Source organism: Candoia aspera, chromosome 1, assembly GCF_035149785.1.
Source record: "Candoia aspera isolate rCanAsp1 chromosome 1, rCanAsp1.hap2, whole genome shotgun sequence".
Classification (NCBI taxonomy): domain Eukaryota; kingdom Metazoa; phylum Chordata; class Lepidosauria; order Squamata; family Boidae; genus Candoia; species Candoia aspera.
The window spans coordinates 38291141-38305663 of record NC_086153.1 but is presented as its reverse complement, the minus strand read 5'-3'; the positions used below and the strand labels follow the sequence as shown (position 1 = coordinate 38305663).

General features: G+C 39.3%; 1 long non-coding RNA gene across 1 annotated transcript in view; it reads left to right on the top strand.

Moving 5' to 3' along the window:
* Positions 1 to 860: 860 nt before the first annotated feature.
* The window catches only part of LOC134496453 (uncharacterized), a 108296-nt gene continuing 94633 nt past the window's right edge, over positions 861 to 14523 (top strand). The window contains exon 1 of the long non-coding RNA XR_010067892.1: positions 861 to 917. This is a non-coding gene — a long non-coding RNA (uncharacterized LOC134496453). The remainder of the gene's footprint in view (positions 918 to 14523) is intronic.

The following is a 14523-nucleotide window of genomic DNA, read 5'->3' as shown; positions in this document are numbered from 1 at the left end:
TCTAAATGTTTGATTCCCAACATTTACCTGGAAGGAAGATGACCCTGATTTTAAGATAATTCTTCCCTCCAAAAGAAATGGTAGATTTAAAAAAAAAGTGTCTCCATTACTATGCTTTAAGAATATCCATTAGAAGTTAAACTATTTAAGGAAAAAAAGACTAGTCAGATGAAAATATCTACTACCCTGGTGACAATAACTCATGCCTTTATCACATCTGAAATAGACTTTGCAATGTGCTAAATACAGGGCTGCCTTTGAAGACCACCTCAAAGCTATAGTTGGTGCAAAATGCAGCAACCCAAGTGTTGGGTGGGAGAGCCACTACACTCAAATAACCTGGTATTGCAGAATCTGTTTCGGTCACCAGTGAGTTCTTGAATAGAATTCAAAATGCTATTTCTGACCAATGTAGCTTGGTGCCCAGGTATCTCTGAGACCATCTGCAATAAGTAGAATGTATCCAAGCAGGGAGGTTGAAAGCCCCCCCCAAACCCCCCTGAAACTGTGGGGTTTGAGGGGCCCAGGAGCCAGTGCTTTTCTGTTATGGCACCATCCCTCTGGTGAGCACCCTTCACCCAGATCTGTATGATGGCCTCTTTCCTGAGGGTTGGGAAGTAATAAAGGCCAAGTTTCTACATAGAACTTTTAATTGTTAAGACAATTGGAGGAGGGACACCAAGTAAGGTTTTCTGGTATTGTAGATTTTGATCGTTGTAATTGTAATGTTGGTATTTTGGCTGATTTTAATCTATATTGTAAAACTTGGGAGACTTCTAGGAGTATGGTGATCTATTAGTTAATGTTTCTCCTCTTCCCATTTAGATTAAAGCAATACAACACAGGACAACAAAGCTCCTGCAAGTTTAACAAGTGCAGAAAAGGAATTCTCTGCAGGGACAGCTTAGCATGCAAAGGTGAGAAAGAGCTCTACCTGCCCTTGCAACTTGCCCTGAATAAATATCATTAGAGATGTGCAATACAGACTTGCTTGTCTCTGGAAAGTTCCATTTTATCCCAAGAGTGTTTCAGGGATTCAGCGTGTTGACTGGAACAGCAGCTGATTGTGGTCCTCCAGATACAGTCAGGCGTATCTTACTCATTTCAGTTGAATGTTTTTGAGGAAAGTGGAAAAAGTATCCAGTAACCTTTGGTAATCAATTCTTGTGTGGGTTTAATAGCCATTTCCTGAAGACTTGTAAAGTAGTTTTTTGTTGGCTGCTGAGTTTATTATGGCAAACCTTGAAAAACTAAAATATATCTTTATTTGGATTAGTAGTATTTAAAATATGGGAAGCAGCAATGACTGAAAATTAACATAACAGAAAAGAATCTTGAATGTTTTAGTTAAGGACTGTTTTATTCATATTTGCTCTCTGTATTTAGTTATGTTAATGAAACTGTTTCTAAAATGTTAGCTCCACCCATACTTTTGGACAGAAATATTAAATATGGATGTTTAGAATTTATATCTCCCCTTGATATTGAGAATGTATTTTCATACACTTCCAAATTCTGTACTTATGTGTAGCTTTGCTCCCGTATAATTTTTGCTTTTATTTTTGTTCTTTGCTATGCTTTTTATATTTTCAATATTTTTATTTATTTACTTAAAGGATTTACATGGCAGCCCAACTCACAAAACTGTGACTCCAGGCAGCATACAACAATAAAAACAGAATAAAACAAAAAACACAGCAACCTACCACACAGTCTGGACATGCCAATATGTACTACACCTTACCGGATAAGCTTCTCTAACAACCTAAATACAATCCAATACTTGAAAGGTCAGCCAGGTCTTAAAAGCCTTCCCAAAGTCTAATAGGGTCAGGGCCAGTCAAATCAATTTTATTGATTTGACTGTTTCCTTAAGTAAACATTAAATATTAAAAAATATAAAAGACCTGCAGCGTACACCAAAACTGTGTCTGTTGTATTTTACTAGAAGCACATGATCCTTCACTTGAAGTAGAGTCTCTTTTGGTTAATGGAAGAGAGGAAGTATAGTTATTTTTAAGGAGACAATGCACAGTTAATTCATGTTGTTGGAATGTCATGCATAGATATCACGTTTTGCGATAGTCATTTTTCTAAAGTTATTCATTTTTAAAGAAAAGGTACTTTTTTTGTCTGGACGGTCTAGGTTGCCTAATTCCCTCTCATTCAATGCTATGACCCTATTTTGCCTGGACTGAATTTGTTCAGAAGTGTTTGGGTGGGTTTCCAAAAGGCACAGCTTCTCTCCACCCCATACTGTAACATCCCATCTTTCTGAAAGGTGGGTTTGGTTAAAAATCATAATGTTTTCCCAACTAGGTTATTTTGTAAAACCCTAACCCTAACCATGACATAACGATATTCATCGTTAAAAGTTTTTCCAGCTTTTTTTTTAACAACAAAAACTTTTCTGTAAAATGCTTCTAAGTTGAAAAATACTATCACTATTGCAAAACACATTTCCTGTTCCTAGGGCAGACACTGAAAATACCTTCCTTTATTTCAAGGACTCTATGAGCAAATTCAGAGCAGTTCCTAATTATGTTTTTTTTTTAAAGATATGTCCTGGAACATTGTTTGCAGCCCATACTGTATAGCAGGTAATTGCCAAGTGAAAAATTTTGGGGGAAAAAAAGAAAGATTACGAAGGTGAACAATTCCACTTCCAGAATTCTTTTAAATACCTTAGTGTTTACTTGCTGAGAAGTTAGTAGCTCATTAAGGTAATGTTCATTTCCCCCTCCAAGTAAAGATTCTTATGTAGACTTTTACAACATGCTTAATCTTAAGCCCAGTTAATAAAGCATAGTTGGAGGGTTTTCACAGCATTAATTGCACTATAGTTTAACATGATGCCCTAATTCACACAACATGTTAAGTCAATAGCTGGTTTCTCATAATATGCTGAATCATAAAACTGGCAGGAACTGCTAAGAACTATAGTTCGGTAGGGCTGCAGATGTGGCCAAACTGGAACTCCCACTTCCTTACTGATTGTCTGATGAAATGCATTATCTTTCTTGTACATTAAACGCACCAGGCTTCCTCAACCTGGTGCCTTCCAGATATATTGGCTTTTAACCCTCACCTCACTATTCAGAATTCCTCTGGGGAAGAGAAAAAAAATCATTGTTTTCAACAAAGTTTCCCTATTGCAACAAAATGATGATCATGTTTTTATTAGTATAGCACAAATCAGTAGACTTGTTTCTCTTTGTTTTGGTGGTGGCTTAAATTATGATCCAACCATAACCTCATTCACTTCTGTTTCTAAAGATGCTCTGGCAACAGTAAATCACGCTTAGATTCTTGCAATTCTTTTCCTTAGGGGCTGTCTTTGAAGGCAGTTTGGAAATTACAGCTTGTCCAAAATTCAGCTGTGGACTGGTTGGTACTGATACAGCAATGTAAGAGTAATCTTGTGGGAGCTGCACTCTCTACCAATAGGGTTTTGGGTCCAATTCCAAGTGTTGCTTATCACTTGTAAAGCCCTTTGTGGCTTGAGTCTTCGTTACCTTCAGGACCATCCAAAGCATAGTTCATTTGTCCATTCGTGCAAGCTGAGAAAGCAGGCTGAGAATCTCCTTGCCATTAAGGTAAGATGGGAGGAGGCAGGAAGGAGGCCTTTTTGGTGATAGCTTCTTTGCTGTGCAAGAGTCTCTCCCCGCCCCCCGCCACACCTTCCCCCAAGGTGAAAATGTCTCTTTCTTCTTGTCCTTTTGGAAAGCAGTTAAGACTACTTCTCCAACAAGCCTTTAGAGTAGACAGTACAACTATTTAGAAGCAGCTGACCCAGGGACTAATTAGTGTAGGGGTCACATGATGGGCTTTATTTTGTTTTATTTTAATGTTAATATTTTGTGGTTGTTTATATATTTTATTTTATTGTGATTCACCTAGAGTCCCAGGAGGAGAAAGCATATACATTATTATAAATAAAAAAGACAGCCAATGAGCTGCACATGGTTCTAAACACCCCAGTTCAGTGTTTCAAACCCATTTTAAAATGTTGTTATTATTATTTATTTTTTATCCTGCCTTTATTATTTTTATAAATAACTCAAGATGGTGAACATACTAAATACTCCTTCCTCCTTCTATTTTCCCCACAACAACAACCCTGTGAGGTGAGTTGGGCTGAGAGAGAGTGACTGGCCCAAGGTCACCCAGCAGCTTTCATGCCAAAGGCAGGACTAGAACTCTCAGTCTCCTGGTTTCTAGCCCAGCACCTTAACCACTAGACCAAACTGGCTCTTCATTCTGTAGAAGTCATCACAGGAGTTGAAAGGGTCATTGTGTTCAAGTCCCTCCTCTATACAGGAATCCAAATTAAAATATCCCTAACAGATGGCAACTCGATTCCTGTTTGAACATATCCAGTAAAAGGAAGCCCACCATTCCTTTGGCTCTATTATAAAAATATTCTAATTATTTTTTGTAACATTCACCTAGAGTCTGCCTTTCTGCAACTTAAAACCATTATTCTATATTTTGCCCTCCTGAATGATAGAGAACAGTTCTCAAATGCTTAACTCCATATTCAGCTAGGCTGGCAGATCAACAGTGGATGGAATCTTATTGTACACAAGACTCCATGGATTATAATAGTGAAGGGCCCTTCACTTCCCAATGACTCTGTGGTGTATACTTTTAGGTCTGTATACTGTCACTAAGTGGAAGAAGCTACCACATGAAGTTGTGAGTTCTCTTTCACTAGACGTCATCAAATAGAAACCAGATAGTTATCTGTCAGAGATGCTGTAGTGGTCCTTTCCAATTCTGTGATTCCACTGAATTATGGTACTGGAGAAAATCATTGAGAATTCCTTACCCTGCAAATAGAATAAAGTATTCAGTACTAGATGAAGTAAACAAGACTACTCACTGAAAGCTCTAATAAGAAAGGTAAAGTTTAAATATTTTGGATATACAATAGAAGCAAGAGCCAGTTTGGTCTAGTCGTTAAGGCCCCAGCTAGAAACCAGGAGACTGAGAGTTCTAGTCCTGCCTTAGGCATGAAAGCTGGATGGGTGACCTTGGGCCAGTCACTCTCTCTCAGCCCAGCTCACCTTACAGAGTTGTTGTTGTGGGGAAAATAGGAGGAGGAGGGAGTATTAGGTATGTTTGCCACCTTGAGTTATTTATAAAAATAATAAAGGCGGGATAGAAAATAAATAAAAAAAAAAAAAAGAATCATTGGAGAAACCACTGAAAAATTGAAAGCAATCATAAAAGAGGTGAAGAGCAGACAAAGTGGTTAGTTACTATCACAGATGACACAAGCATAAGTTTTAGGAACTCAAAGAAGCTGTTACTGACAGACAATCCTGATGAAAGGATGTTGTTCAGGTAAAAAAAAAGTTGGAAGTAATTAACAGCAGCAATGCCTCTTGGCATGTGATTTCGGGCTGCACTTGCTGAAATGACTACTTAATTTTTGGTAAAGTAAATAAAGATCTGTATAACTTGTAATTTACCAGATAGATGTGTCTGACAACAATGTTTGGAAGACCCACTGAGTGGTGAACACGAATGGTCCACCGGTCTAGGTTATTAAGCTCCTGACAGGTCATGATATTTTACTGTTTGACCATGTTTAGATATGTGAGTTACAAGTCATGCAGGTCTTTCTTAAAGATCAAAAAGATTTATTCTCTTTATATCTGGTCTCTGATATTCTTCACAATGGTAGGTATGCTGAAGCCTATTGAAATTAAATCAGTCAGTATAAAGATATCTAGCCTTATTTTGGATGGCAGCCCAGTGCATAAAATTATTGCTGGTTGGCCAAATGAATGGGGGCAGAGGATGCTTTGCTTGGGAAACACTGATGGATACACAAAGGTATGCAATTTTTCTTGCATCACTGATTCTCACCTGAAAATGTACCCCAGCTTATTTTAAAAGCTCCCAGCCCACTCAGGCTTCAAAACAGGAAGCGATCTTACCGTCAAAAGGCAAACAAACCTGTATATGTACGGTAGAATCAGTACACATATAAGGAGTTTAGAACTCCCTTTTGTCTGTTGATTTTTCTCTTTATATGTCTGTATATCTTCAAGCTCTGATTTGAATCATACCATTATTGAGATAATAGCAAAGTCCAGCTCTAGAACTGCAGTTTTATACAGAACCTTATTTACTTGGGCCAAGCATCTGCCCAGCTGCTGCATGAAAATGATACTGGTGCATACTTGCTCTTGAGGTTAATGACACTGTGTGACCAAGTCCTAAGAGATTTACTATCCGTCTTTAAAAATACCCAATTAGAATTATATATAATATCGTATCATATCGTATTTTGTCCTATGTTTTATGTGCATTAGGGTTGTGTCTAATACAATGGTATGGGGCAAGAAGAGATTACTGTCTATCCACTTTTGTAAAATACATAGCATTTTGAAAAAGTGAGACACCAAGTTTCAGTTTAAATGTGGGAAGATGTGACTGGAACATTTCACAGAAAAAAATCCAGAATGTGGAACTAATGACACATACAACCACAAAGCTGATGATCTCCACTTAGTATGCTCAATATTTAGGTAAGCAGCTCAACTCATGTCTATGTTTAATTATTTTTAACTTTGATTTTGTTGTCATGTCTGAGATTCTAAATTGTAGGTGCAAGTTGTATGTGTAGGCAAGCTGCTTTGTAATGAGAATACTTCCAAGCAGAGGTTCCTCAGATCTTTTGCAGCTTTTCCATCTTTCTCTCCTCGGTGCATTTCCTGTAATAAGGAAAAAGGGTAGAAGAAATGATAGGGAGTACAGAGTGAAAACAGGGCAATTGCACAATAAAAGCTCACTTTAAAGGATCTTAAATCAGACTTTTGGTTCATCTGGTCCAGTTCTATGTATTCTTACCAGCAGCAGCTCTGCAGAGAGGTTTTTTTTTTCCTTCAGTGTTGCCTTGTTGCCTTCTAAAATCCTTTTAACTGTGCATGGCAAAGCATGTTCCCTGCTTTTGAAAAGCAACAGAAAATGAACAGCCTGTGCCAAGAGACTGGCAATCCAGCACACCCACATCTTCTGAACCCTAGTCATGTGGGAGTTACTTTGTAGAACGATAGAAAGCTGTCTCATTTTGACTCAGTCCTTGTAGTGGTTTCTGCATTTTCTAAATTGACTGGCCACATTCATACAGTACTCATGAAGGAAAGACCCTAATCTGAATATAATAATGGCAGTAACAATATTAACAAGGTCACAGGACTCTGTCAACACCCACACACAATGCACAATGAAGATATCAAGGGTTTTTCCGTATCACAGCCAGTATCTGAAACTGGAATTTGCAATCATGAGATCTAGGGCTGTCCCCAGAATATGATTACATTGACTAGCAGCCCAAATACTAGATGGGTTCACCCATTTCACTAAATTGTATCTGTTTTAATCATAGTTTGTTCAATAAACCACAGCTATCTGGGCCTACCAATTACATTTAGCTATAAACCATGATTGATAGTTTAGTGTCTGATACCACACAACGTGTTAAACTAAAACAACCAGCATGACATTTGATTCCTGTCACTGTTAACTGCAATCCATAAATATCTGTTTTAATTGAAATAGAGATGAACTGACCTCATTCTAGTCATATCAATCTGCTTGATAGAAAGGGAACCATAAGTGACAGGATCCAGATAAGAAAGAAAGCTTGAATCCCATTGCTGTAGCAAGGTTTCTCTGTGAACAATACTTGGAAAAATCCATCTTAGATGTATATTGGGTTAATATGAAGCATTTCCAAGAGAAGATTTCTTAGAACATGAAAAAAGCAGAGACTGAAACAGCCAGTGCAACTTAGTTAATGTGATCCCACTGTTTTTCCCTAGCAACATCACCGATCATTCCCTTGAATGTTACTTTCCTAATATAATAGTATAGCCTAAGAACCCTCCCTTAAGGAACTGTAACAATCCCATACAAGAGACACAGACAAGTATGACAGTACATTGCATGGATCTCTTAGACTGGAAATTTAAGTCTAATCTTTTCCTTCTCTTGCTAAAAAGCATTATGTAAAAGCTTCAATTGATCAAAACCATGATGGGTAGCAGAAGTCAGTATCTGTGGGTACATCTGGTGATTACCATGAAATATGGGAGATTATGCTTGGAATGTAAGAGGACTAAATGGTAAAGAGATAGATAGATAGGTTTGTTTGTTTGTTTGTTTGTTTGTTTGTTTAAATGCTTATATGGCCATAGCTCTGGGTGGCTCAAAACAGTAATTAAAAAATGCCAAAAATAGTAAAACCAAAAATCTGGTACCTCAGCCCACATTCTCTGGTCCATCTAACAATACAGTCCCTAGTCTCCAACCTCACCCCATCCCAATGTTTGGGGGAAAAGCCAGCTCTTTTACAACTTTCCAGAAGGCTAAAAGGGTGGGGGCCTGCCAGACCCAGGGAAAAAGTTGTTCACAGGGCAGGGGCTGCCATGGAGGAGGTGTGCTTCTTAGGTCCCATAAGATGATAGTATTTAAGGGAAGGGAACTGGAGTATGCCCATCCTATCTCTCCTGGTGGAACAGGCAGATACCCTCAGGGAGTGGCAGTCCTGCTTTAAAGGTGATAACCATCACCTTTTAATTGTACCCAGAAAGAAACTGGGAGCCAGTGCAGCTTGTACAACAACAGTGTGATACGGGCAAACTGGGGGGCACCCAACACTGCACAAACTGCCACATTCTAGATCAACTGTACTTTCTGGGTGGTCTTCAAGGACAGCCCCATGTAGAGCACATTGTAGTAGTCCAATCAAGAAGTGACCAAGGCATGAGTGATTGTAAGCAAGGTCTCCCAGGCCAGGAATGGATAGAATTGATGCACAAGCTGTATCTGTGCAAATGTCCCCCAAGCCACAGCTGCCACCTGATCCTCAAGCAGGAGCTATGAGTCCAGGAGAACCCCCAAACTGTGCACCAACTCTGTCTGGGGAAGTGCTACTCCATTGAGAGTCAGAGGTAACACATCATCAGACCCCAAAACTATTCCAACATGCTTGGGTTTATTCAGAGCTGGTTCCTCCCCATCCAGACCTTCACAACTTCCAGGTGCTGGGTCAGCACCTGCCCGCCCAGGAGTGGAGTTGTACAACTAGGTATCATTGGCATACTCTTGATATTGAAACCCTTGTGGTTGAATGATGTCACTCAGCGGTTTCATGCAGTTGTTAAAAAGAGATGAGAGACCCAACTCTGAGACACCCCATATTGCAGGGGCCTAGGGCTAGACCTCTCCCACCAATGCTAACTAGAACTAGCCATGGAAGAAGGAGAAGAACCACAGCAAAACAATGCCTCCCACTCCCAGTTCCCAAAGCTGGTCTAGAAGGATACCATGGTTGATAGTATTGAAAGATGCCAGGAGATCTAGGAGTGCCAGGATCACCTCCTCTCAAGTCCTCCAGAGCAGAATCACAATCCACAAGCACAAACAATGCTGTCTTCATATTGTAACCCAGACTGCAAAGAGTCCAGATAGTCTGCTTCATCCAGGGCCCCCTGCAGCTGACAGCCATTCACACCCTCAACAACCTGTTTCCCTAAAAAGGAAGGTTGTTGAGGGGGTGAATGCCACCACCTCCTTCAAGGCAGACAGTACTATCCTTTCTCACAAAAAGGCATTAACCACCACTTGGGCCCAACCACATGACACCTCCTGGGAGTCCTTGATCAGTCAGGAGGGGCATGGGTCCAGGACACAGGTGGCCAGGCTCACAGCCATGAGGGCCTTGTTTACTTCCTCAGGATTGACCACCACAAACTCCTCCCAGATAATCAAGTTCAGACGTGTCTCAGTCATTTCCAAAAGACCTGACCAGCCAGAGTCCAACTCCGAGTGAAGTCGTATATTCCTCACAGCAGCCCTGCAAGGGGTCCCCAGCTCCTCTTTACCCAGGAGGCACCTGGTCACACAAAACATGGCTGCCAGCCAGCTATCTGCAGCTGCAGTAAGAGTGGAGAAGTAATCTTGCTTCATCACCCTTTCTCTCACAAGGTCAGTCCTAATAAAGGCTCTTACTCTGCTTGGTTGGCTTCACTCTTTGTCTTTCACCAGCAGTGCTCTAGGCCAGGGGTCCCCAACCCCTGTGCCGCGGACCGGTGCCGATCCGTGGCCTGTTAGGAACTGGGCCGCACAGCAGGAGGTGAGCGGTGGGCAAGCAAGCAAATTTACAGCTGTTCCCCATCACTCACATTACCGCCTGAGCTCCACCTCCTGTCAGAGAAAGCAAGCCCATTGGCTGCTATCTCCAAATGGCGTGAAGGAAAAGGAATAAAAGATTGGGAAAAAGAGGAAGTGCTTGAATCATCCTGAAACCACCCCCGGTCCATGGAAAAATTGTCTTCCATGAAACCAGTCCCTGGTGCGAAAAAGGTTGGGAACTGCTGCTCTAGGTGCTCCTTGGTAAACTACGGTGCTCTATGATCCATGAACACATCGCCTGGCACATGCTCATTCCAAGGTGCAACAAGGGCCTCTGCTTTGGGAAAAACCCCAAGCTCCCTCTGAAATCACACTTGGTCAATCGATCACCTGGGCTGGGCTGATCAAATAAGCCCCATCTCCCTGCAGTGAGGGGTGGCTACAGAGAACTCAATTACAGTAATGAATTAAGTGTAAGAAAGAGAAATAAAAACAGGAAGGATGTTTTAGATCCGAATATTAACTGATCTTATTGAGTAGATCTGATGAATACACCCACGGAACAAAAGCTTTAATTATCAATGACAGTTTGTTTGTCAGAAACTATGAATTGGTGTCATCTAGATTGTTGTAGATGTCCTGTTTCAGGCTGAACACATAGACATCAAACTGATTTGCAAATAGTTTATGAGCAAGGTAGTAAGCGATTACACACAGGGCAGGCAGAGGGCCAGGTGGTGCAGATCCATACATGCTCCAGCAACGTTTATAGGACAGCAAGATCTTGTCTGAGAGTGTTTAGTCCAAAGCCAAAACAGAGCACAAGTAGGCATAGTCCACAGCAGTCCAAAAGTCCATTTGATAGGGAGGTTCATCAGCTAGTAGGATTGAGGAGCCAAGGTTCAGGTGCAAACAGGAATCACAAACACAGGCATACAGAGTCAAGGTCGGCACAGTTCTTCCCAACAGCCCAGCTGCTGGTGGCTGTTCTAACGTAGGTTGCCTGCAAGTGTAGTTTAACTAAGGGCATGCACATCTCTACTTCTAGAGGAGCCAAGCAGAGCACGTTTGCTCAGCTTTTTGCCTGGGTGGTCTTTCAGGACTGGGGCCCTTTTCAGCTGTCTCCTCCCACACCTGTGTTAGCTGACAGCTGGATGCGTCGGCCTCAGATGGTTGATTGCATACTGAATGCTGAGCCTGACTCTCTTTTGGAACAGGCCTCTCAGCCTCTGACTCCTCCAAGTCAGAGGAGACCATAAAGTAGGTCCATATGACTATAGGAATTCATGCATTTTGTGATAGATGTATGCTATGCTCCAGTAAATGGTGATAATGAAAGAACCGGGAAGGCATTTTGAGGAAAAACTGTGCATTCTCAATAAATGCCATCTTGAGAAAAAGTTATTCTATTAGGTGACATGAAAGAATAGGTGAGAACAAGATAAGAGTGTATAGGAAAAAGTGATTGAACCATTCAGAGACCCAGGAATGAAAGAGGGTGGTATTTGGTAAGTACCTGCTTAGAAAATGACTATATGCTTTAGTATCTATCTGTTTATAAGCACACATGGCAGAGGAATGAATACAAATCTAAAATCATGATCGATTTGATTGTTTAGGATGAAAGATTAAGAGAATTAGTGAAGGATACAAAATGATGCAAATGGAGTTAACAGATCTGAAACTATTTGGAACAGAATAAAAAGAATTATGTTACCAAGTACCACAGAAGTATGTGGAATAACACTAAATATGAAAAAGGATACTTGGTGGAATGATGAAATGAAATAATCTGTGAATGAATATATATATCAAATATATATTGAAAGGACAAAATAGCCTTAAATAATGTAATCAAAGAGCAAGAGACAGTTAAAAGAGGCAAAGAAAATGCAGAGCAATTTTTATGGAAATATAAATTGTTTGGAAAGTATAAACAAGGAATCTCCAGCAGAGTGAATGGATTAAGAATAAAAGTGATGAAATGATTTGAGTTGAAACTAAAGTGAGGGAATGCTGGAGAGCGTACTTTAGAGATTTGTAATGGGAATGACAGGGATACACTGGAGTTGAAAGGAAAACTATAAATGTCACTGGAGAAATTTTAAAGTATGGATGTGAATTGCTTGTGGAGTGGTTGTGAAACTTGTTTAATGTGTATGTAAAGATATCGCCTGTCCGACAAAGTGAAAGAATGCTGTTATTATTTTCTTATACAATGGAATGGTACATATAAAAGCATGATTGTTTTGATAGTTTATGGTCAAAGACTGAGAGTTAGTGAAGGATACTAAGGTAATAAGAGATTCTGAATTAGGGACAGACTATTTCTTGGTAGTGTAAGAATGGATGTTGTTTGCTTATGGCTGTGTGACTTGTTTAACATGTGAATAATGCCTGACAATTGCAATAATGCTATTAATCACCTCATAGAAAAGGAAAGATGAATGCAAAAACTATACAGTAGGAGGATTCATTTGTTAAATGTGACCAAGAAAGCATTTGGCAGAATTCTTATTGAAAGCATACAAGATGTTCCAATTACCAAAATTTGGGAGGCATAGTGTGGCTTTATGTATGTTAGGGAGGATCCAGAACAGATTTTTTTTTTAATCTTCAGTAGATTATTGAGAAAAGTGTGGATGTGAGAAAGATGGTTATTTGCATTTTTGTTGGGTTATAGGAAGTGTGATAAAGTGAATAAGCTTGAATTTTAAACGCAAAAATATGGAGCTGAAAGTTGGTTGTTGGCTGTTATAAGGACATACTTGATGGAAATAACGTGTGTAACAATGAATTGAATACTTAGTAAATGATTGAACATTGATTAGGAAGTAAGGCAAGATGTGAGATCTCCCCTTGGTTGTTTAATTTATGTGATATTAGAGGTTCATTAGTTGGTGACATAAATGTTCATGTACTTTTGTACGTAGACAATGCTGAATTGTTAGCTGAAATCCTAAATGATTGCACAGAATGTTAGAATGATTTTATGATGCAACAAGGAATATGGATCTGAAAATTCATGTAGATGGTTGTGTTTGTGGAGTCCTTGGTGCTCTCTGAGCCTTGTTGTTTTCTTGCAGAGGTTTCATTGCCAGACTAGGCAACATCTTCAGTGTGAAGAGGGAGTGGGCCTTGCTCTCAGATATAAACTGAGAGTAAGGCCCACTCCCTCTTCACACTGAAGATGTTGCCTAGTCTGGCAATGAAATGTCTGCAAGAAAACAACAGGGCTCAGAGAGCACCAAGGACTCCACAGTTCAACCCTGAGCTACAAATATTCACTTCGATGGTTGTGTTTGACAGGGAAGATGTGGTTGTGCTTGACATGAAAAATGGACTGAACAATTGTATGGAGAATATAAGATGAAGTCAAAAAATCAATTGATTGCAGAGTGACTTAGTTTCCAATGGTTTTCGTATGTACAGCTATGAGAAAGATTTAAGGTAGACAAAAGAACATTTGGAATTGAACAACACAAGACAGAATTTGAAACTGAATTACGTGCAAATGATGAACATGTAATTGCTAAAATGCATAAGCTTTTACTGAAACTTGAAATGAAACGAGAACAAGTTAAAGAGTATGATAGAATGGGCTGAGAACTTTGGTTATAACATACAGATGGATCAATGAGAAAATATGCAGTTGAAAGGACTGAAATTCACACACTGTTATAATTTAAAAGAGAATTTTTACAAAATGATGTACTGTTAGTATATGACACCAGAAAAACTTTATAGAATATATCAAGGTAATTCAAATCTATGTTGGAAATGTGAAAAACATAAAGGGTCATTTTATCATGCTTGGTGGACTTGTAAAAAAGCTAGAAAATTCTGGGTTCAAATACACACAGTGATACAAAGAAATTTAAAGATTAATATTCAACTGAAACCAGCGAGATTGTTATATGCATAAAGATGGAAAGACCCTGAAATACCCACAATGGAGGAATGGTTGGTGAAGATGACAGACTTTGCAGAGATGCAGAATTGGCTTGTTTGATTAGGGGAAAGTCAATAACTACATTTATTAGTGACTAGAAATCCTTTATGGACTTTTTTGCTGAAAACAGAAAAAAATGAACTTGCTAGTTATGGGTTTGATGATTAGAAGAGGTAAAATATGCAAAGAAGGGAGCCACAATGTAACCTGAGAAAGGATAAAATATAAATGCATTTATAACTGCTGTAAAGAAGATTGGAAGCTACTCCTTTATACCTCTTTTCTTTTTCTTTTTTGTCTTTTTTCTTTCCTTTTCTATTTACTTACCACTTTTCTTTTACTTTTCTTTTTTCTTTAAATGTGTATTATTTTTACTTTGCAAAAACTTATTTAATAAAAATTAATTTTTTAAAAAATGG